The sequence below is a fragment of the Ornithorhynchus anatinus genome, chromosome 9, assembly GCF_004115215.2.
Source record: "Ornithorhynchus anatinus isolate Pmale09 chromosome 9, mOrnAna1.pri.v4, whole genome shotgun sequence".
Classification (NCBI taxonomy): Eukaryota; Metazoa; Chordata; class Mammalia; order Monotremata; family Ornithorhynchidae; genus Ornithorhynchus; species Ornithorhynchus anatinus.
The window spans coordinates 55,517,495-55,541,943 of record NC_041736.1 but is presented as its reverse complement, the minus strand read 5'-3'; the positions used below and the strand labels follow the sequence as shown (position 1 = coordinate 55,541,943).

Genomic DNA, 24,449 nt, shown 5'->3' with positions numbered 1-24,449 from the left:
AAGTGCTTTCAAAAGTACTCTCCTTGTAATTCTTAGAAATTCTGCTTGCCTCCTTGGAAAACTATGACGTGTTCAGGCCCAGCAGTGACTAAAAGCAGTACCATTATTCAGAATATCCTGGTGTTCAGCTCGTATACAAAAATCGAGTACGCTTTAGCAGATATGAAGACTTCATTTTTCTCAAAAGCCCCTATTGATGGGAAGCAGCCCGGCGTAGTGGATAGAGCCCGGGCCTGGGAGTCAGAAGGTTGTGAATAGATACACAGACAGTACTCGTCCCCACCAGTGACTGGAAGCCAGGCTCTTTGGCAGCCTGGCCTTCTGGCGGGAGACGAGAAGAAAAAACGTTCGCCCGTCCGGCCCAGAATGGATTGTATGGCCACCTTGCCTAAAATCTAACTGGAGAATTTGCGCTCCAGGGAACGTCCTAAAGAATCAAGTCTGGCATTTTCCAAGGTGGGACAGCATCATCCGAAGAGAAATCTCATGCCTATTCAACACGGATGAGGCAGAGATACCTCACTTTCCAGTTGTCGAGTGGCTGAGAGAAAGGAAACGTGAGTTCGAAGCGATTGATTTCTAGATCAAGCCGAGGAGAGGCGTTGGTTCGGAAGGTGGTGGGTGTGAGAGAGCTGGCTTTGACGCAGCCTCAGAATCCAGCGTGGTTTGCCAAGTTGAATTCAGTTTGGGATTTTGTCTTTAGAAACTCAGTTCTAGTTGTCATCTTGTTGCTAACTTGTAGGCAGCATCCTCACCACCCTCTCACGCAGGGAGGCAGTGTGGTCTAGTGGAAATATCCTGGGAGGCAGGTAATCCCAGCTCAGCCCCTTACCTACTATATGACCTTAAGCAAGTCATTTAACTCTTTGTACCTCAGTTTCCTCGTCTGTGAAATGTGGAGAAAATAACTATTCTCCCTTCCTCTTAGACTGTGAGCCCCACTGTGGGAAAGAGATTGTCTTGACCTGATTGTCTCATAGCTATTACAGTGCTTGGCACATAATACGCACTTAACAAGTACCATCATCATTATTACCCCAGTTTTTAGCCCAGGGCTTAGCACATAGCAAGCATTATCATTCCCGCTAACATCAGCATTGCTCTCTTTTCTGTTCCTCATCAATGAACTCAAGTGTGCTTAGAGAAGACACAATTTGAAGGAATTTCTTTTTCATGAGGTAATTCTTTTGGACTAGAGGTAGAATTAGAGGGAGGAATGAAAGCAGCGGATGTAGATAAAGAGGAATGCCAGGTCCAGGACCCCCAGAAACACCTGCCTGAAACTTATTCATCACCCCGAAAACACCTACAGGTCCACTGGGTTCTTAGAATAATTAATTTCGGCTTCCATTTCAGAATTCAGGTGGGCAGAGAAGTGTGCGCTCTTGGTGTTTATCGGGACTTGTTTTGTTTTCCGTTTTGGGAAAATGATCATTTAGCAGCGATTATTATTAGAGTCCAGTTGCTATTAAACACAGAAGTTATGCTACACCTTTCTCTCACCCCAGGCATCACCATCACTAGTGTTTTAGCACTAATGTTTTGCCAAGCCTTAGCTAAAATAAAACCGATCTGTGATCTGCTTTGCAGCCTTAAAGAAGGAATAACCCTTGTGATGGTTGTGACTTGGATCTTGCTGCCTCTGCTGGCTTCTGATAACTTGCTGGGCAGTTATCTATCTTTCGTGATCACTTAAAAACCGACGTGGAGTGGTTGTAAGATTCCTCTGTACTGGTGATGTGGTCTCGTGAAGTAACTCCTTGACTTAGTGGGCAGGGCGCTGAACTTCGGTGTCAGATCTGAGTTGTAGTCCCGTTTCTGCCACTTGTTTGCTGTGTAAATGGCAAAATCACTTAAGCTCTCTGCACCTCAGTTTCCTCACCCATTAAATGGGAATTAAGTCCGGGGACTCCTCTCTCTGACTGAGCATCCCAGGGTGGAAAGGGGTGATGGGTGATCTGATGATTTTGATTCTCTCTCAGTGTAGAACACAGTGTTTGGCAACTAGAAAGCACTTAATAAGTAATAATAATAATGGTGGTATTTGTTAAGCGCTTACTATGTGCAAAGCACTGTTCTAAGCGCTGGGGGGATACAAGGTGATCAGGTTGTCCCACGTGGGGCTCACAGTTTTCAGCCCCATTTTACAGATGAGGTAACTGAGGCACAGAGGAAGGGAAGTGACTTGCCCAAGGTCACACAGCTGGCAAGCGGCAGAGCCGGGACTAGAACCCATGACCTCTGACTCCCAAGCCCAGGCTCTTTCCACTGTGCCACACTGCTTCTCTGTACTATCATCATGCTCCCCCTTAGCTGTCCATATCAGCCCTTCTGGACGACCTTTCGTAGTTATTCTTTACACATCTTTACCTCCCCTATGAGTTAAGGACTAACTCATGTACATAACCCCCTTTCCTCCTCCGTCCTTTCTGTAAATGATTCTTGTGACCGTCCCTCCTGCTAGATTCTAAGTTCTTTGAGAGCAGAACTGATGTCTCACGCCCGAATTGTTCTCTGTTCTGTGCTCCAGGCAGAGTCGGTCCTCGATAAATACCACCGACTGAGTGATTAAAACCACTTCCGGTAGTACACGAGTCTTTTAGTTCTGGTAGGTTTTACCAAGCATTTAGTACAGTGCTCTGAAAACTGTAGGGGTTCCATAAATACCAGCGATTGATATTTATGTGCCTGGGTCATAAAACAAAACGCACTCGGTCTGGATAACAGAATATGCTTAGCCTCCCGTTTCTCTTGCCTTGCTTTTAGGTTTCCATGGGAATTTGGGAGAGAATATTGAGCATGTTTGCCTAGAGGCGTGTGCTTGTATTCTCGCATGCTGCTATGGATAGAAATAGAAAGAGATGGGGGTGATGTTGCGGTGTGACCTCATAAACCCAGGCTCCTCGGGACCAAGCGCCTGCTTGCTGGATAGTTGAAATCTCTGAGCTTTTGAAACCTAACTGTGTTTGATTCTTTTTGACGGTGACTGTGTTTGACCCGGTTATCTTCTATTTATCCCAGGACTTAGCACAGTGCACGGGTGTGTAGGTAGACTGCAAACTCTTTGTGGGCAGGGATCATGTCTACAAACTCTATCGGACTGGGCTCTCCCTAGCGCTCTGCACACAGTAAGCACTCCGTACCACTGGTTGATTGAATAATTGCAATTGGTATCTCATTAACAAGGGTTTTGCACATGTCTGCCAACTGTATTCTCCCAAACACTTAGCACAGTGCTCCGCACAGAATAACTGCTCAATAAACCCCTTTGCTGGGATTGCTAACATGCCACACATGTTGTATTTGAACCTTAGATGCTATTCGCTTGTAACTATGCTGTGTTGGTTCGAAGTTTCAAGAAATTGCTTTCCATTTAACGGCAATTTTATTTGGCCAAAACCGTCTTCTCTTAACGCTCACAGAACCCCAGCACACAGAACCGCTATAAAAGTCGAACCTAACTGAACCGATAATAACGTCCACGGTAGCAGGTGAAGTGCCAGGCTTTGGGAGACACATCTGGATTTTGAGGAAGTCAATTGTTAGTGTCCTGCAGGTTTTCTGTTTTTTGAAGTGTTTTCAGAATTACAGAATTCTGAAGGTCAGTTTTTGGAGGTTATGGTGTATCCATCCTTGTGTTGGTTGGTGAACGGAACGGGGGCACGTGCAAGTCAGGAAGGTGGAATGAACAGCGTGAAGATGGAAGTCTCAGACAGTGCTTAATGGGCCGGGACTGGTGGAAAACCACGGCAGAGAATGCACCAGCCTGGTGGGTAGCAATCAGGAGAGGGGCTACTCTTGTGTGTGAAACTGGGGTGTCGAAAGGCAGGCTCAAAAATAGAGCAAGGCCTCGTAAGGCTCCTATTAAGCAAAAGTCTACCCTTAGGTGCTCACAACATGTAGCAGGGAATGGTAACCACACTTTGGTCATCTTATCCAGGCACACGCACGTGCACATGGACACAGTTGGGACCTTCTGTCAATAGCATCGTTTTAATAATAACGTTGGTGTTACTATGTGCAGTGCACTGTTCTAAGTGCTGCATTTAGCAAAGGATAGCTACCTGTTAATTTATAATGCCTTTCTTCTGAAAAAACTCGAGTGCACTGGCAGATTTTTATCCCACAACTTACCTTGGTGGCCCAGTGGGGTGAAGGTGATTAAATTCAAGTCCCACAGGGGGAAGCTGAGCCACGGCGATGTTATAGAGTGAAGCCCAAGTTCATGGCGGAGCCAGGGATAGGGTCTCAAGTGGAGGAGGAGTGTGGCCTAGTGTAAAGAGCACAAGCCTGGGAGTCTGAAAACCTGGAATCTAATTCCAGTTTTGCCTCATGTCTGCTGGGTGACCTTGGGCAAGTCACTTAGCTTCTCTCTGCCTCAGGTATCTCATCTGTAAAATGGGGATTAAATCCTACTCCCTCCTAATTAGACTGTGAGCCCTTGTGGGACAGGAGCTGTGTTCAACCTGATTATCTTGTAACTACTCCTGTGCTTAGGTCAGTGCCTTGCATGTGGAACATAGAAAGCAGCATGGTTTAGTGGAGAGAGGCTGGGCTTGGGAGTCAGAGGTCGTGGGTTCTAATCCCGACTCCGCCACTTATCAGTTGAGTGACTTTGGGCAAGTCACTTAACTTCTCTGGAGCTCAGTGACTCCATCTGTAAAATGGAGATTAAGATGGTGAGCCCCACGTGGGACAACTTGATTACCTTGTATCTACCCCAGCACTCAGAACAGTGCTTGGCACATAGTAAGTGCTTAACAAACACCATCATCATTATTATTATTATTATCCCATTCAAAAACAAAAAAGGAAAATAGCACCTAAAGCTCTCAGCTGCCACGGTGTTGATGTAACAGAGGCCAATGACCTTAAACCTTTCTCCCCATCGGGAATAGCCCCACATTCGCTCTTTAGGGAAATCACTGGAGATATCACGCAGTCTGACCTAGCTCCTTGAGGGCAGGGATCAAGTCTACCTACTCTATCGTATTGCTCTCTCCCAAGTGCTTAGCACAGTGCTCTGCAGATGGTAAGTGCTCAATAAATACCATTGATTGATCAGCACTATCCTATGCCACCTTGGCAGAAGGAGGCATGTCTCTAGAGTGTAAACTCACTGTGTGCAGGGAATGTGTCTGTTTATTGTCATACTGTACCCTCCCAAGCTATTAGTTCCGTGTTCGGAGCACAATGAGCACTCAATAAATGTGATTGAATGAATGAATGACTAACTCGGAACGTCGTCGCGATAAGTGATCCCCCATATCTGCCCTGGAGTCCTTGGCCGTATCGACTATCTTGAGGCTCGGTGACTTTCCCTTCTGAACCGCAGCGGTGGCTCCATCCGGGTGGTGAAGGAAGAGATTCTTGCGTCTAAAAGTTAGTAAAGCACAGATGATTTAGGACGGCTGTGCGAATGCAATATTAATATTTATCTCTTTTGGGTGGCACTCTCTCCAAACCCCAAAATGATTTTTCAAAAATGGATTTTATAAACTGGGATTGGCAACAGCTTACTCTCTTCAGTTCACTGCCGTAGATATAAATTTGCCTTTGAACATGTTTTCTCCTATTACTAGAGGTATCAAACGATGGCAGCGTATGAGTGACAAACTCTGAAGTTGAAGCGCCACTGAACCTTTGAATATCATAGTGTCCTCCTCGTTTTCCGATTTTTTTTTTTTTACCGCTCAGACCTTCCCCGGCACACATTATTGTCACTGCAGACCTTTTATCCAAGGACTGTTGATCACAGCCCAAGAACTGTCATCCTATTTGCATTCTGTGGATGCATCATTATTCACAACATTTGATGTCCATAAAACACATTAAAACTATTTCCTTGAGCAAAAATAATCAGCTCTCTGCTGTACATATCATTTGTACACTCAAATTGTAAAATGTAAATTGATATATAAGAAAATGGCCCATTAACTTTTTCATTAATGACAATAATACATTTGGTACATCAGGAATAGGAGGAGCCTGGCTGCGTTCTTAGACAACCTGAAGGATAAATGGTACTTTGTGGGAAGGGTTTGTTTCATAAAAATGATGGGTGTCATCAAACGAACCAGGGGCTCGGCAAACCATTCTTTTCGATGCACTGATCTGGTTTCAGAACAGGAGATTCGGTCCTCAATCTAAATGTTAAAAAAGAACGTAGGAATAGCAAACGGTTTTTTTTTTGTTTTGTTTTTAAAGAGGAATTCTTTGTGTTTTCAGGATCCGCCTCCCCCCAACACTCGCTAAATGGAATCATCACGAGCATTACTCATGATTCCAATAGTGGGTTTTTTGTTTTTTTTCATTTTGTTAGATTTTTTAGGTTTCCCATTTTGTCTCCTGATGACAGCAACCAAGTGCAAATCTAAAAAGCCCCTTTAAAATACAGAATGTAATATTTGCCGCAAAAGAGAACGGATCTTTTGATTGTTTCATTAGGATTTATTTTGAATACCTGGGCTAAAATTTAGTGTGTGTTTTGCGTACAATTGAATGAGTCACTTCATATCAATCGCTTGGGTCTCTTTCCAGGTATTAATAACAAAGATATTGTTCCAATACACATAATCTAAGTCTCCGTGGTGTCTGTATGACTAGCTGTCAAACCACTATTTCGCCTCCATTTGATTAAAACCTAGATTAATAATTTGTCTATAACTGATACATCATGCACTAACAGATAAAGAGCATCTGATATTAAGTAAGTGAGAAATAAAATCTGCCTTCAGTAAATTGCTTAGAAAAATTACACAGTACATTTAAATTACCATTTCCTTAGCAACATGCCCTTGTAGACATTCCATTGGGGCTATAAAATGATCGATTTACTTTAATTTTCTCCTGAATCCCGAAAAAAATGGCTATCAGTAACCTATCCCTTCATCATGGCATGCTGATTCACTCTGTGTATTAAATTTACTGGCAAGGAGCAAGACGTTAACAAAAAGTAACAGATAATGTGAACATTTCATGCATAATCTGTAATATGAGATATGTATTAATAGGGAAATTATGATGCATTCAATTATTCTGAAATGCCTTCCAGAGATGTTTTGATTTGGCTGCGCTCTGATAGTGGAGGCACAGCAGGGAACATCTCAAGTGATGAATAACCTAATCTCCTAATCTCAAAATGGGCACTATTCACAGCTAGCCTAGGACAGACTGGAAGAAGAGACCGTATTTTACATACGGGGTGACAAACCCCTACAACACGGAACGTGTGCGAGTCTGTGTGGGGGGATGTGTGTGTATGCACGTGTGGTTCGATCTCTCTCCCTTCCTTCCCACTTCTCTCTCTCTTTCTCTTTTAAAAATAAAACACACATTCCTAATTAATGGTATTTTGTCACCTATGGTTATACGAATCTAGGTTCTTATCTGGGAGAAAACCTTCCCACGCCCCAATGAGAAACAAGACAAAAGGCTATAAAAATAATAGCGCTTGCATTATTTCTGGTAGAATTAGGGTATTTATAAGACATTATGCATGCACAGGAACGCGTCCTAAATTGCCACATTTAAGGCACACCTGGAATAATGTTCTTTGTGTGTGTGTGCGCGTGCGTCCATTTGCCCTTTTAATTTCTAAGGATATCTACCCCATCAGGAAATTGTACATTGTGTACCAGAAACCCCACGTTCAGTGAAGGTACTTGGGTCCAATTAAGCAGCTATTTTGACTACTATTTGCGATGAACAATCTTTCAATTCCTTGGAGGGGTCAAGGGAGATTTATTTGATGGTGGACACCGTCAGGGTGGAAGTCAACTGCCAAGGACAGGAGGTTGCCATTCTCTGCCATATCTGTGGCCTCCTCCACATTTGAATGATACTGAGTTGTTTTTATCTCTTAGTTGCTTCCTTTCAAGGGATCGGGGCTACAAAATTGCTACATAACACCCCCCCCCCCGCCCCGCTTTCCCCCCCTCCGACCCGAAAACCAACCCTGAGGAAAAGACACCTTGCCCGAATGCTGCATGGTTTTATTTTTTTGTCTGGTTTCTTTTTCAAGTGAAATCTCTTCCTAGAAGCAGGTTCCCTTTTTGATTAATGCAATTTTGCAGCAGGTAATATTAAACCCTAGTATTACTTTTCAGTAATTATTCAATGGAGTTAACATGGCAGCCTTCTGGAAGACAGATTAATGTGGCGGCCTACCAATCTGCAAATCCCCTGAACTGTCCGGGGGTGGGGTGGCGGCGTGGAAGACACAATAATAATGATGGATACCTAACTACATTTCTTTTATCGGTGTTCATTCTGACTGAAAGTCATAGCTACCTCATCCTAGGTCGCTTCTCTAACTGTTGTACTTTTTAATTAGCCAAGTTCCAAAATGCCGAAAGGATTTTTGCGTGCGGTTTGGGTCTGCCGCAGTTTAGGAGACCGACACGGTGATTTGTTCTAACAGGAACCCCCGGAATTTAATCCTGATGCGAAATTATGTATGCCCTTTCGCTTTCGTCGTTCTCCTTCCTTTAGGCTTGAATCCTCCCCGTTCAAATCAGGGTGGAAAACACCAGGAGTCTTGGGGTTCCCTCTCGGGAAAGCAGTTTATCGTCTCCAGACCTTATATCGCAGAAGTTCCATTTTCAACTCCAGTCAGATGTGGTGTTGTTTTTAACTAGTCGCTCCTTCAGAAGTTGTCATAGCACCTTAGCTCAGTATCTACTTTCCTGCACGTTCCCCGCTAATCATGGCTCAGCAAACGAGGAAGAGAGGGGCCTCATTTTTATGAAACTTTCACATGAGTGATGTTCAGTTTATTTCAGCCTTTAGTATACTAGAATGTACAATTGCACTGAAGATAAATAAAAGATTCAGCTGGATGCCACAGGAGAGCAGAGCAGCATGTCTTTGGCATTGCTTGAGTCTTATCTGATTTGGATTTGTATACCTCATGGGGAATGGCAAAATATTGGAACAGACGGCTTGATATTTCCGAAGAATATAGTGGGCTTTATTAGCACCGGTTTCACTCCCTGACTGACGGCTTTTTCAAATTTTTTTATCTTATTAATCCGCGCTACTGTATGTAAATGTTATTCCTCTCTGCATAAGGGAGGCAACCAGCGATTTGTAATAAATGCTTATAGGTGCCTGAGGCTGCACTTAAACTTTAAAACATCTATTATTAAGTTGCAAAAAAACACTGTAATGGCCAATAGTGACCTCATAGGAATTTTAAACTGTGGTCTGCTCTTCTGCATTAAAAACAAAACAAAACAAAAATTGCCTGAAGTTAGAATTATGAGCAATGCTATTTTAACAGCTGCATTTTGATTATTAAAGTGTGTTTTACAACTGAATTACAATGCTTTTATGGACTCTAGGTATAAGATTTAAAAAGGTCATTAAACATAGTCGGTTTTGTCACAGTAGGTGTCATTGTATACAATGGACACTACACCATCTATTTTACGGTGTAGCACTTAGGGTGGGAAATAACCAAGAAGCATTTTGGTTTGCTTAACCCCATAGATCACTGTAGATCTTCCAAGGATTTTGACAGTCTGCCGTCCAAGATGACGACTTGCGTTATTATTTTATTAATTTGACAAGAAGCCCTACAGATTTTCTGCGTATCCGCGATCCATTTGTCCCAGAAATAATTAAAAATGCCAGCCTGGAGCAACAGACAACAGAAACACTTCTGGCAGATCAATGTTCAGAAATGCATCGCCTGTACCGCGGCCAACACTTCGGTCTTGAGACATTTCTCCGTTTTCCGAATCCTAGAGCGAGCGCGCTCGTCGACAAGAGGTATCGACCCGCGGTGTCCGTTTTGGCCATACGAAGGACCGGTAAATCGACGCCTCTGCCGTGCGATAATCCAGATGCCATAGGTCAGGTGTGTAGCGTTGACCGCTCGGCACCCGGGCATTTCTCGCCTTCCCCTCCGCCTGGTACAGCTCAGCAGGGTGGCAGTTGGAAACTTCGATTCCCCTTTCTTGCGCCCTTCGCTGAAACGGAAGTCGCGAATTTTCTCGTCATTCCCTTGGCGGAGTGCCATTGCCCCGAAGAACTGGCGTTCAAACAGTCCCCAGTGCTGGGTTCTGGGTGGCTGGATGATAAGGAAGGAAGGAGAAGGGGTGGGTGGAGGCGGGGGGAAGAGGAGGAGAGGGAGAAGGGTGGATGGCGGAGACTGGGTAAGGCAGGCAGACACCTCCAAATGTTTGATAGAACGTCACAGAGGACCGCGTGGGGCCGTCGGCGGGACGCGCCGATTAGCCCGCGGGGGGCCTCCGGAGGGCTTCGGCTCCGGTCGGTCCCGATGACGTGCCCTGCCGCCCAGCTCTGAACATCGGATATGTACTTGGAACATATCTATGGCTGGCCTGGCTGTCACTCCTCTGAAAAATGTAGCTGCACGAATGACAATGCCGGTTTAATTTTTTTTAAAGAGGACATCTTCTAAATAATTATTATCATGCTAATAACATTTGTATTCTTTGGTGTATAATTAAGATCTGCCTGTCTAAGCATGAAATAGGGTTGAAATCGTGAATAAGTATGCTCTCCTTAACCTATTTAGTAAATCAGTTTTAATTTAGCATTCTTTAAGTTAAATCATAACAATAGTCTGCTGTATACAAAAATCCACAATTCATGGCTGTAAACAGTCTCAGAAATACTTAATAATCAGCAAGCTTCTGTGAAATTAAAGAAGCGACTATTATAAACATAAGCGCCGAATCAAAAATAATGATTCAACAATTACGGAAGTCATGGTTTTTTTAAAAAAATTAGCATTAGCTCCTTATTATTCAGAACGGCAAATATCCAGACAATTTTCGTCTCCTTTGACCTGTGGCTTTGCAGCTGAACATTTATTCCCATGTAAGGTTTAATAAAGGCCAATTGGAGAGTAACAGGCACCAGTGCACCTGTTATTCCTTATTCCCGACTTTCTTCTGGAATTTAAGAGCGGATCCCCAGCCAAGCAGTTCGGCTTAAAGGAACCACCGCAGTTTTTGCGAGGGGGTTTGTTTGATTCTCCTGGCAGTTAGGGTTGTGGTCACACGGAACATTAGATCTTCCAAGTACGGTCTGCATCCCCTTTTGTGACGTGATTTATACGGTTATTAGAAAAACCACCATTGACCCACTGTGAGGGAGCCCAAGCTGCTGAGATGCAGGGAGGCCTACTACATAGAGCCCGGGGCCTGGGCGTCCAAGGATCTGGGTTTAGTCCCTGCTGCACCACTTGCCTTCTTTGTGCCTCACTTTCCACATCTGTAAAATAGGGAAGCTGATCTCTCTTCTTTGTTCCCTTGGACTGTGAGCCCCATATAGGACCGGGAATGTGTCCACTCTGATTATCCTGATTCTACCCCAGTGCTTTGCACAGGGGAAGACTGTGAGCTTGGCTGTGTACCCCTTAAAGCATTTGGATACTTCCCCCAGCCCCGCTGTAGTGATTATTAGTAGTGTTATTATCATTTCCATTATATTTCTTAAATGCTTACTATGTGTTAAGCACTATTCTAAGTGCTGGGGTAAATATGGGCATATCCTTATCCACTATTTCTTTTAGCCATAAATCTTTTTTAATGTCTGCCTCTCCCCATAGACCGTAAGCTCCTTGTGGGTAGGGAACGTGTCTACCAACTCTGTTGTATTTTCCCAAGTGCTTAATACAGTACTCTGCACACAGTAAGTGCTCAGTAAATACCACTGATGGATAGATGCTTCCACAGCGCTTGGTATGTAATAAGCACTGAAAAAGTACCACAGTTTTAATAAGGTGTAGAAAAAGCAGTATCTCTGGCAAGCAAGATGTCCGAAGGGAAGAAGACATGACCGAGATGGCAGTTCACAGAACGTTGGTTGCATTAATTGGCTCTCACAGTTTTCCCTTATCTTGGCACTGGGGAATTTCTTTTCACTTGGGACACCAACCTAGTCCCTAGCGACATCCGTGTTCCCCTCTAGCGTTGATGATGCCTTTCACATTTCTAGATCTTACTTTTATTTAGATATTCGATTGGTAAACCATTTTCCCCCCTATTTGGAAAAATCCTAAAAGCTCCATCTACCTGGGTCCCCAGGGGAGGGAAAAATGATGGACGGATCCTATTCCTGACCTGCGATTGGCTTGTGCTTCCCCTGCATCATTTGGCTCCACGTCAGTGGTCGCAGCCATCTCTCATTCATTCATTCATTCATTCATTCATTCATTCATTCATTCGATCGTATTTAATGAGCAATTACTGTGTGCAGAGCACTGTCCCATCTCCTCAAGGCAGTGGGGATTTCCACAGTAGAGATTTCCCCCAGGAGTCTGGTGTCCTCACCCCTCTACGTCCATGTCCATAGATTCAGAAGTTTCAGGAAGGTCAGTAACAGCCTAATTACCCAATGGAAACATTTGCTCCTAACAGAATTTGCTTTGTGGTAGTCATAGTAGGCATAATGTCAAAATCTTACTGTGTGCAGGGCACTATACTAAATAATAATGCTGGTATTTAAGCGCTTACTATGTGCTGAGCACTGTTCTAAGTGCTGGGGTAGATACAGGGTAATCAGGTTGTCCCACATGAGGCTCACGTTCTTAATCCCCATTTTACAGATGAGGTAACTGAGGCCCAGAGAAGGGAAGTGACTTACCCAAAGTCACACAGCTGACAGGTGGCAGAGCCGGGATGAGAACCCACAACCTCTGACTCCCAAGCCACTGAGCCATGCTGCTTCTTTACTAAATGCTGGGAAAGTATATAAAAGTAGAAGTGAGATCAAAACATAGGATTGGAACTTGCTTTGAAACACAAATTATTCTGTGGAATAACATTATTTAGTTATTATTACTATCATTATTATTATTAGTTAACTAGTTATTCTGGTTGACCTAGAGCAGAATACTAGCCAGATATCTACTGGAAGCTAGAGATTGAAAAACATGCCTGAAGTTAGGTAAGTTCTTGGGGTCACTATGCTAAAGTAGTCGTGAAAATAAGAACTGGACCAAGACCCACCTCTTACAAGAGGCTTTTCTGGATTAATCTCGCCTAATCTGGGGGCATCCCACCCTTTTGCATACCCCCAGAATTTGCATGTTCCTTAGCTTGATCATGCATGAATTTAGTTTCAGACTCACCTGATGTGGTTCTTCTTTGTGACTTCAACACAGCTCTACCACAGTGCTTTGCACAGCGGATGTGGATGGACCCTTGGGGAAGATTAAAGGAATAAATTAGCTGGGGAGGAGGGATGGAAGCACTTTGTTTTTCCTCTATCCCTGGTCCCAACAGTAGTTCAGTCTATCTACATAGAGGCTTTTCACGTCTTCTGACTGTTTCCCAGTCTTTCATCTCTAATGGGCACAGATGAATTCTCACATTCCTTATGATTTTTTTGAACAGCTTTCCCGCTCCACTTTTGCTTTTAATGATCAGAGGAGGGCACAGTTTTAAATCACGTGGAGACACTGAGGGCTCCCCTCCCTGTCCCATGGGGGTGGGAATGACCAAGATGTCCCCTATTTTAGTATCTGTCTCACCCTGGACTGTAGACTGGAAGCAGCATGGCCTAGTGGATAGAGCACGGGCCTGAGAGTAAGTTCATGGGTTCTAATCCCGGCTCTGCCTCTTACCTGCTGAGTGACCTTGGACAAGTCACTTAACTTCTCTGGGCCTCAGTTCCCTCATCTGTAAAATGGGGATTAAGACTTTTAGCCCTATATGGGACAAGGACTGTATCCAACCCGACTATCTTGTATCTACCCAGTGCTTAGAACAGTGCCTGGCACAGAGTAAGTGCTTAAGAAATACCATAATCACCCCTAGACTGTAGGCTCGTTGTGGGCAGGGAATATGTCCGTTTATTGTTCTATTATACTCTCCCAAGTGCTTAGTATAGGGCTCTGCATGCAGTAAGCACTCAATAAATGCAAGTGAATAAACGAATAAGCTCCTTGAGGCCAGGGATTGTGCCTACCAACTACTGCATTCTACCAGGTGCTGAGTTTGGTATTCTGCACACAGTAAGCACCCAGTGAATGCCACTGATGGACTGATTGACCAGCCTGAGATTTCCATTTGGCCCAGTTGATAGACCATAAACCCATCATTGGGCAGGGAATGTCTCTATCTGTTGCCGAATTGTACATTCCAAGCGCTTAGTACAGTGTTCTGCACATAGTAAGCGCTCAATAAATACTATTGAATGAATGAATGGACAGAGTGCAGGGATGCCGGGAATTCAGGATCCTTATGGGTTCCGTTTCTGATTCCATGATGTCGCCGGGCTCAGAAACTGTCTCCTGATGGGATTTCCTCATTAAGTCAAGAACAGAGCGTAGGTGTATGCGGAGTCACTCCGATTCGGATAGATGTGGTGATTTCCTTCAACTCCACGTCGCCTGAACTATTAATACAGTTGGAGTAGGAGGGGGTATGTTAACTGGAGATAAGACAATCTGGCTTCCTGTCTGTTGGTTAATGACCAATTAAGCCCTGCCTAGGAAACAGCTCAGCACCCATATTCATAGTGGTCGATATCATTCATTCATTCAATCGTATTTATTGAGCACTTACCGTGTGCAGAGCACTCTACTAAGTGTTTGGAAAGTATAATTCAGCGACAGAGACAATCCCTGCCCACAACAGGCTCACACTCTAGAAGGGGGGATACAGACATCAAGACAAATAAACAGCCATCAGTAGCATCATTATAAATAGAATTATATATACATATATGCTCATCATTAATAAAAATAAATAGAATTATAATGATAATATGTACTTATATAAGAATAATGATGATGGTATTTGTTAAGCGCTTACTATGTGCCAAGCACTGTTTTAAGCTCTAGGGTAGATAAAGGGTAATCAGGTTGTCCTACGTGGGGCTCACCGTTTTAATGCCCATTTTCAGATGAAGTCACTGAGACACGGAGAAGTTAAGTGACTTGCCCAATGTCACACGGCTGATAAGTGGCAGTCGGAATTAGAACCCACGACCTTTGACTCCCAAGCCCGGGCTCTTTCCACTAAGCCACAGGTGCTGTGGGGCGGAGAGGGGGGTAGAGCAAAGGGAGCGAGTCGGGGTGATGGGGAGAGGAGGGAATCATCTCTGGAGGCGAGCCGCAGTGTGTCCTAGGGGAAAGAGTGTGGATCCAGGATTCAGAGGACCGACTTTCTAATCCCGGGTCAGCCACTCGTCCATGTGTGACCTTGGGAACTCACAACCTCTCTGCACCTCAGTTCCCTCATCTACAAAATGGAGATTCAAAACCTGATTTCCTTTCTCCTAAAACTGTAACCCCCTTGTGGGACCTGAAGATCTTGTATCTATCGATCAATCATATTTACTGCATGCTTACCGTGTGCAGGACATTGTACTGAGCACCTACCGCCCATGTTAAATACAGTGGTTGGCACACAGTAAGCACTTAATAAAGACTATTAGTATTATTATGAGCAGTAGTGGATAGTTTACCTTCCTCAGCCAAATGAGGTGAAAGAGACATCAACTAGCTAAATATTTCAGAGTTGACCAATGAAAATTCAAAGATGGTTTTGTGGAGACCAATTCGTATCTTTCTTTTTCCTTTCTCTTTCATTCCCTTTCTCCTGTGTCCCACAGTCCCTCAGAAAATGCCTGACTTCCATATTCAGGTGTGTTGTCTGCTCAAATGGCTGAAATGTGGTACACTCTTACTTCATGGGCAAAGTATTAAGCATCTCCTCCATGAAGTGCATGGCTCAGTGGAAAGAGCCCAGGCTTGGGAGCCAGAGGTCATGGGTTCAAATCACTGCTCTGCCACTTGTCAGCTGTGTGACTGTGGGCAAGTCACTTCACTTCCCTGGGCCTCAGTGACCTCATCTGTAAAATGGGGATGAAGACTGTGAGCCTCATGTGAGATAACCTGATGACCCTGTATCTACCGCAGCGCTTAGAACATTGCTCTGCACATAGTAAGCGCTTAACAAATGCCAACATTATTATTAAGTCTTCTGAGATTAATCTTTCACCTGCATCTGACTGCTAAGCATTAACAGGCAAGTCTTTCATAATGCATAATTTCACTACGTGGTTTGGAACGTTTTCAGGAGATTAGGAATCATTCTTCTGCCAGTGTGTCAGTCTGGATATAAAATGATGTTGGAAAAAACCACTGGGTACCAGTGTGTGACATCAGTCAAGAGATGTGTACTACAGACCAAATTTTCCTTAATCAAGCACTAGTATTTACTGAGCATTTACCGTGTGCAGGATACTGAACTAAGTACTTGGGAGAGTACAATAAAGATGGCACATACGTTCCCCACCCACAAGGAGCTTACAGTCTGGAGACTAATGATAATTAGAGTATTTGGGAAGTCCTTACTATGCGCCAAGCACTGTGTGAATTGTGGGGGTAATCAGGTTGGACACAGTCCTTTGCCACCCAAGACTTGCATTCTAAGGCAAAGGGAGAATGTCTATCTGATCCCCATCTAGTAGGTGAAGAACCTGAGGTCCAGAGAAGCTAAATGAATTTGCCCATGATCACACAGCAGACAAGCGGTGGAGCTGGGGTTGGAACCCAGGTCTCCCGACACCCAGCTCTCTGATTTTTCCACTAGGTGACATTGCTTCTCAAGATGTTTTCTCAAGAACACAACCCCTGGGTTAACAGGAAAAACCGACTGGTGTATCAAGGATGTTGGTTTGTTTCTGATTTTTCAGCATCTGGAGGCAGACGGGGTGGGGACAGAGATGGTCAGAGGGAATTTAAGTAGATTGATCTCATGGCCAAGTATCTTTGCAGCAGAGCTGCCTCCCCTCTGATTCCCTCTGATGTGGAAATATGGCTGTACTATTGCTCCCTTCTGTCACTCCCCTTGCTGAGGTTCTGCCTTCTCAACCGCAGTCACATTTCTCCCTTCTTTATTTCGTGGAGATTTTTCACCAATGCTATACATTTTTCCTGTCTGTAGGAGTCCCGATTTGGGACTCTTCTTAGGCCAGAGCGATCCAGGAGAAGATATGGTCTGTTTCTGCAATTTGAATGACTCCTTTGACTAACTTGGCTCTGAGTTTGAATTCATTGGCGGGATGTACCGTGTTCTTACTAAAGCAATTCTATATTCTATTTCCTGTATAGCTAGAATAAAGGCTGAGGAAATCTCCTGTCCTTTTCTACTGCAGATGTTTATTCTAACGCTGAAATAATCTTTTCATTCCATCTGATCCACATAGGTTCATACACATGAACCCCCCTGCATCACAGATTCCTTGACCTTTGAAGAGCTCTCATGGATTTCATTTTAATCGTCTACGCTTGGGTACGTATCTGTACGCATCCATAATTTATCTATTTGCGTCGAAGTCTGTCTCCCCCTCAAGACTGTAAGGTCCAGGAGGGCAGAGAAAGTGTCTACCATCTCTGCCATATTGCACTCTCCCAAGAAGTTAGTACGGTGCTTTGTGGGCAGTAAGCGCTAAATAAATATCATTGATCGATTGGTTATAACAATTATGGTATTTGGTATGTGCTTACTGTGTGCAGAGCACTGTACCAAGTGTATTATTCCAATTCATAGGGTCTTAGGGTACAAGCGGGGCTTCCTTTAGCCTGTGGATGACATGCTGTGATGTGCAACTCCAATGTTTTGGAGCTGTTTTTTGTAGCACGCGGTTCCCCACTTATTGAGGGTAAGGTTGACAAGTTCATTCTGGTGCCAACCCTCTTTTAACGTTGATCGTTTCTGGGATCAGTGGTGAGCATCAGCCAGTCCCAGGTATTGGATAGAGTAAGAGGTTGCCTTCTGAGTGATTGGGGATATTTGTGATGGGTTTAATGTTGAAATCTCCGTTGATGTGACTAGGTTTCCTGTAGTGCCATGAAATGTGTCCACCCCTTGGATATATCCCTGGCTACGCTAAGGAAGAGGGGGGATAGGGAGTTTAAGGAAGCTCGGACACTACTGGGTCATCAGGTGGACGATACCCAGCACTCAGAGAACTCTGTAAAAGTCATGCAGTGTAGGGTGGCAGAGGCTCATTGATGCTAATGAGAAAACAAGAGGACATTTAAGACACTTGGAACAGAAGGGTCTGGAATGGAACCCAGCAACAAGAAAGCAAATCTCAAGTAAATAAGTTGGTAGAAAGCATAACCCTCTGGAGTCTGAATTCCAAATTGCCTCATGAATCTGTCCATCGTCAGAGCCAAGTTCAACTGAAAGGGATGTTTCATAATTGAAGTAAGGACGGAACGTTCGATCTCCGACGGGTGAGGCAGGGGTAGTATTGAAATCTTAAGAATCAGAAAAGATATGGTTGAGAGGAATTAATTCAGTGAAATAATTTGCAAACTTTACCCAGCCAAAAAAAAAATTGGAGGTGCCACAAGGAAATGAAATAGAAATGCCCAGCGGTACAAATCCCACATAAATTATAGACAACCCATCTCCTGCACACTACAGATGAAATAAAGGGCTCTTCCAAAGTGACAATTTATAAGTTTATATCTGTTTGATTTTTTTTAAAACAGGTGACGAAAGTAGGCTGTATATCTCGCTTAGAATCTCCAAAGGCTAAAGTATTGTGTAGTATCATTCATTTGTTCTTGAACACGATGAAAAAGTAGAATTTGCTTACTTTACCAGACCGTGTGCCACCAAAACTGGAGTATGAAAAATACCTATTCTCTAAAACACTTGCATTAACTGACATGGAGATGAAATAGGTTGGTCGTTGTTCATGCCAAATAATTAGTCAGACATTCACTTGAAAATTGAATAGCTTCAGAACATGGGCCAAACTAAGAAATTGGTTACTTCCTGGTTGTAGATTCAGAATAACAACAACAACGAATTTGCATGATTATCATCTTGTTCCTCTTCCTCATTATTCTAAGGGCATGTGTTTTGCTTTTGCTCTATTTTCCCAAATCCCTGGCAAGTAGTAAGCGCTTAGAAGATACCGTTAAAGGTGGTTAGTACAGGGCTCTGCACTGAGTCAAGACCGTGGATTGATTGGAAGAAAGGTTCTGACCCTACTTTGGTGCCTGCTACCAAATAGTAACAATTATGGTATTAAGCGCTTACTATGTGCCAGGCACTGTACTAAGTACTGGGGTGGAAACAAGCAAATCAGGTTGAACATAGGCCCTATCTCACACAGGGCTCACAGTCTTCATCCCCAATTTACAGAGGAGGTAACTGAGGCACAGAGAAGTGAATGGCTTGCCCAAGGCAACAGAGCTGACAAGTGGCGAAGCCAGGGTTAGATGGTGATGATGGTATTTTTTAAGCGCTTACTATGTGCCAAGCACTGTTTGAAGTGCTGGGGTAGATACAAGGATTGAGGTTGTTCCACGTGGGGATCACATTCTTAATCTCCATTTTGCAGATGAGGTTATTGGGGCCCAGAGAAGTTATGACTTGCCCAAAGTCACAGAGCTGAAAAGTGGCAGAGCTGGGATTAGAACCCACGACCTTCTGTCTCCCAGACCTGTGCTCTATATGCTGCTCCATGATGGATTTAGCAAACAGTGAGTTAGCCAGTCTGGGAAGAGAAATCCGGAAATTCAGGGACTGAGGCCTAGTCCTAATTCGGCTGGGCGATCGGTGATGAACCAATCGGTCGATCGATCAATCAGTCAATGGCCATTATTGGGTGCTTATTCATTTATCAAGTGCTGTTGAATCGTTTTCGATTCGAAGCGACTCTGTGGATATAATTTCTCCAGAACGTCCTGTCTTCTGCCTAATCCTTAACCTTGCTAACGGTTCTTCCATTATCACTGTCATGGTTTCTAGCCACCTAGCTGCTGGTCTGCCTCTTCCTCATTTTCCCTGGACTTTTTCTAGCATTAGTGTCTTTTCTAGAGAATTAGTCCTCCTGATTAGGTGCCCATTGAGTGGTCGCCATGGGAAAATTAAAATGCAATAGAGTGGGCAGACATGATCCTTGCTCTCAGGAAGCTAGCAATCTGTGTTCTGCTTTCATTAAGGCACAGAGACCCAACAGCTTCACATTTTCTTACTCTTAGGCCCCCTTTTCCTGAAAGACAAAATATTCCTGCTTAGTCAAAGGAAGTAATAAAAAAATAAAGATTCCTATTTGCTTGGGAGATACCGTATCTATCTTGGTACCCACAATTGAGTATTATTAGATAGGGTATTTGGAGAAAGTTAGGAAACGGCTTGACGGTATTTGAAGAAGTTTTTTTTGCCTCCCACCCTTCCACGGCTCCAGACTATTAACGTATTTGTATATTCTGCTTCTGCAAATGTCATACCATGTACCTTCAGCAGCTTTATAAGGAGTAGCCCCTCTGCAGGAGTTAATGCACCAAGTGGGAAGAGACAAGATGGAGCTAGAATCTTTTCTGCTCACAGTTTATCGCAGTGTGTAAAGGTCATAGCAGGGTGGTACACATAGAACACTTGAAAGAGTTTGTTTCATCATTTCGGATGTTTAACCTGGGGAAAGGTCCATTTGGGTGCTAAGAACCATACAGAGGAATATCAGTTTTGATGGTAAGAAATAATTTTTGTGTCTCTGGAAAGAGGAGAGGAAAAGAGGAAAAGTGATATTGTGTAGAAAATTAAACAAGAATAAAATTATTGCAATTCACAAAAAGCAGAGAAGTCCTGGTGCTCTTGATATGATTTCTTGCTTTGACCTAATAGTAACGAGGACGTTTATCGAGTACTTACTATGTGGTAAGCACTGAGATAGTTGCATGATTATCAACTTGGACATGGTTTCTGGCCCCCTGGATTCACGGTCTTCCTTATTCCTATTTTACACAGAAGGATAGTGAGGGCAGCAAGCCTCTAGCCCTGTGATCGAGTATCAGTCAGTGGTATTTACTGAGAATTTACCGTTTGCAGAGCACCGTACCTGCAGGGTGGGAACAATTATCTCTAATTTGGGTGGGGAAACCTCCCCTCTGTGCCATCCATTTCTGGGTTCTGGGGCCTATCGTGGGGAAAATTCCCAGAACTAGATAATGATAAGTGTGGTTTTGTTTAAACACTTACTATGCGCCAAGCACAGCACTAAGAGTTGGGGAAGGCACAAGATAATCAAGTCAGACAGAGTCCATCCCACATGGAGCTCACAGTTTAAATAAGAGGGAGAATAGGCATTGACTCCCCATTTTACAGTTGAGGAAACCAAGGCACAGAAAAGTTAAATGATTTGCCCAAGTTCACATGGCATGTATGTGGCAGACCCGGGATTGGAATCCAGGTCCAGTGACTCCCAGCCTCAGGGTTTTATATAGACTCCCAAGGCGGCTGCCCTGGCTACTTCCTTTCTGCTGATTTACAGCACTGTGCTTTGGCGGTCCGCTGGAGTTACTTTGGCTGCAAGTGGCTTTTAGGCATACAGGTCTTGTGTAGACTTCACAACAGGCTACATCGTGCCTGTCTACTTGCCTCCCATTTGGCCGGGATGTGAGAGTAAGAGAGGCGTGGTTTAAGCCACTAGCATCCTAATCAACTCCTCTGCCTGGATGCTTGGTTTTGGAGTCTTAGTGACTGGACGGAAGTCTTAGTGAGCAAACAGACCATGAGAGATGCCATTAGCCTCTAGAAGTATGGGGAGAGGAGAACGGGATCTCCTTTATATACTTTTTTAAAAATAGTACCTGTTAAGCACTTGTCTGTGGTATTTGTTAAGCCAGGTACTGTTCTAAGCGCTGGGGTAAATACAAGGTAATCAGGTTGGACACATTCCCTGTACGACTTGGAGTAAATAGTCTTACTCCCCGTTTTACAGATGAGGTCACTGAGGTACAGAGAGTTTAAGTGACTTTCCCAAGGTCACACAGCAGACAAGTGGCAGAACCAGAAGTAACTGAAATTACTTTGTGTCGGGCACTGTATGCTGCACTGAAGTAGTTACAAGATAATCAGGTTAGTCACAGTCCCTATCCTATGTTCTGCTCACAGTTTAAATAGGAGGGAGGAGGATTTTATTCCTATTTTACAGATGAGGAAACTGAGACACAGAGAAGTTAAGGACTTACCCAAGGTGATGCAATAGACGAGTGGTAGAGCCAAGATAACCCAGGTCCTCCGACCCCCAGGACCGTTCTCTTTCCACTAGGCCACGTCGCTCCCTTCGAAGGGAATAATCAACTAATTCTCTTTAAACATTTTTCAGAAAGCCCAAGATAAATGTGCACAGTTGGGAAAATGTGTATTTGAAAGGACATCTAGGGATTTTAATTTCCAGAAAAGTAAAGCACATTAACTGTTCTCAGTGTATTTTTTTTTTTTTGAAATTCATTCCATAAAGATCTCTTAAAGGTGGTTTTGATTCATCACAGGGTTCACACAGGGAAATAAATAACCCCATAAGCACAATGCCACTTGACAGATCTAAAAGCATATTCACTCCATCTCTGCCTTGGTGTCACTATTCTATCTTTTAAATATCCCGAAAGTTCTCCTCAAAGTTTTGGCGAAATCAAACACTTCTTGCATCACACCTACTTACTCTTACACTCTCTGAAGCACTTAGTCCAGTCTTCAGGACAGCCACTCGATCAATAGTGGTGGGGGAGGGGTGGACCTTCTCTTGGGGAAGGTCGGGGTTGGAAAAATGCCTTTTGCAGATTGTTAATTTTTTGTGCTAATTAGCCAGATGTATATATCCTGTCACTTGTGAAAGGAGAGATGGATTTGTTAACCCAAGTATATTGGCAAACGCAGTAGGAAGAAAATACTTCATGCTCCGCTAGCCTGTAAGCTCCCTGGAGGTAAGGGATGTGTCTAACAACCCTGTTGTATTGTGATCTCCTAAGTGCTTAGTACAGTGTAAGCCCTCAATAAATATGATTGACTGATTGACTGCCAGATTTTGGACTAGCTAAGCCTTGATGATTACACTGACCAACTCTTGGGATATTCGGGATATTTATATTTACCTTCCGATATTCTGAAGTCTGCATGATCACTCATGATTACTAAGGAAAAGTGCCACCACTGGGCTCCTCATTTGGTTGCTACCAGGGCCAGGGTTGGGAATCTAAAAATGAATATTTTCCCAAATCTGAAATGGTTTGGACTCGTCTGACCGAGGTTCTGAAAAAAGGCAGCTCCGGTCCTCGGTTACTTAATGCATGAATATTCTCCCTGGTTGTCGGCATCTGCTCAGACTTGGGAGAAATAAGGAGCTAAATTCAGTTACTCAATTCTCATGACTGTGTTCTGGGAGTGGTTGGCATGAAGTTGGTTCATCTTCATTGCTTTCTGTTTCTGGGCTGGGGACCATATGACACTTAGTTTCCAGAGCCCAAGCTGTTCTGTTCTTCAAACAGCCCCGGACAACAATCCATTTCTGGAGTGATGTTGATGTTGCCTTTGGGACCACATGACAATTCCAAGCCCACTGGGAAGGGAAATGGTCTCAGAGAACTGTGGTTAGGATGCTGAGGAGTCAGGATTTGCAGGGAGAGGCAATGGAAGAGGGTAAGAGGTGGGTGTGTCGGGGAGGAGGAGGTGAAAAGGGAACGGCATTAAACAGTTTTAATGTTGGTCTTCCCCATTAGATTGTAAACTCCTCAAAGACAGGGTTGGTGCCTACCAACTCTATTGGTTCGTATTGTCTCAAGCGCTTAGTACGGTGCCCTGCATCCAGAAAGCACTCAGTACACACCACTGATTGGCCGACTGATCGATTGGCTGAAGAATCTGAAGTGAATGTTTAGACAACCTATTATAATCTTCCTCCCATGCAGTCGTAAATCTAGAATGGGAAATCCTGGACCAGTGGGGGTCTTGTGATGAAAACTCACCTAACAACAATCACCTCTGTCCCAATCAGGTTGACCACCCCATTCCTGCGTTAGATCAGACCTAAAACCCCCACTCTTGCATCAGCTGGCCATCTTGTTCAGGGCTCGAGTTCACGCCAGATTTCCTGCTGGCGCAATTTCACATCGAGAGCCATGGTGAACTCCGACAGGGAAAAAGAACAACATGACTCACTGCTGGGTGTTACCGGAGGTGGCAGGGATCTCTGAGAGGCCAAGGAGGAGGAAGACCAGAGATGCCCCTGTAGTGCTATTATTGGCTTCCACTGCCTGTGATGAAAAGAAAAGAACAGCAAGAAGAACCCTGTCACGTTGGGGTGTTTCTTCTAGTGGTGGCTGCAGGGCTCGAATCGCAAAAGAGAGGAAAAAGATACTGAACTTCTCCGCCAAGCTAGTCATTTTCTTCTCCCTAGGCCTGCTGCAAACAATGCAGCGTCTAAAAGGATGAGACCAGATCCAAAATCCTCTCTGCCGAGCTAAAGAAGAGGATCCTACCAGATTCTTGCCTCTGTTTCAAAGGGAAACTCATCACGCCCCAGCGGTGGTGCGATCCTCAAAATGTTACCCTAATTCCTTTGAGTTAAGGCCGAAAATAAATTGGACAAGCGGCTCTTTATTTTTCAGCGCCAGTTCTGTGTTCATGGGACTGCTCAGTTTTCTGCGTAGCCGGCCA

The 24,449-nt window shown here is 44.0% G+C and overlaps 1 long non-coding RNA gene across 2 annotated transcripts in view; it reads left to right on the top strand.

Moving 5' to 3' along the window:
* LOC120638629 overlaps positions 1–24,449 on the top strand; it is a 263,044-nt gene that overhangs the window by 116,117 nt on the left and 122,478 nt on the right. Inside the window, exon 3 of one of the 2 annotated variants that reach the window (XR_005660389.1) lies at positions 17,197–17,271. The exons of the other annotated variant lie outside the window; for it this stretch is intronic. This is a non-coding gene — a long non-coding RNA (uncharacterized LOC120638629). Of the gene's footprint in view, positions 1–17,196; positions 17,272–24,449 lie in introns of those variants that run through there. 2 annotated transcript variants of the gene reach the window in all.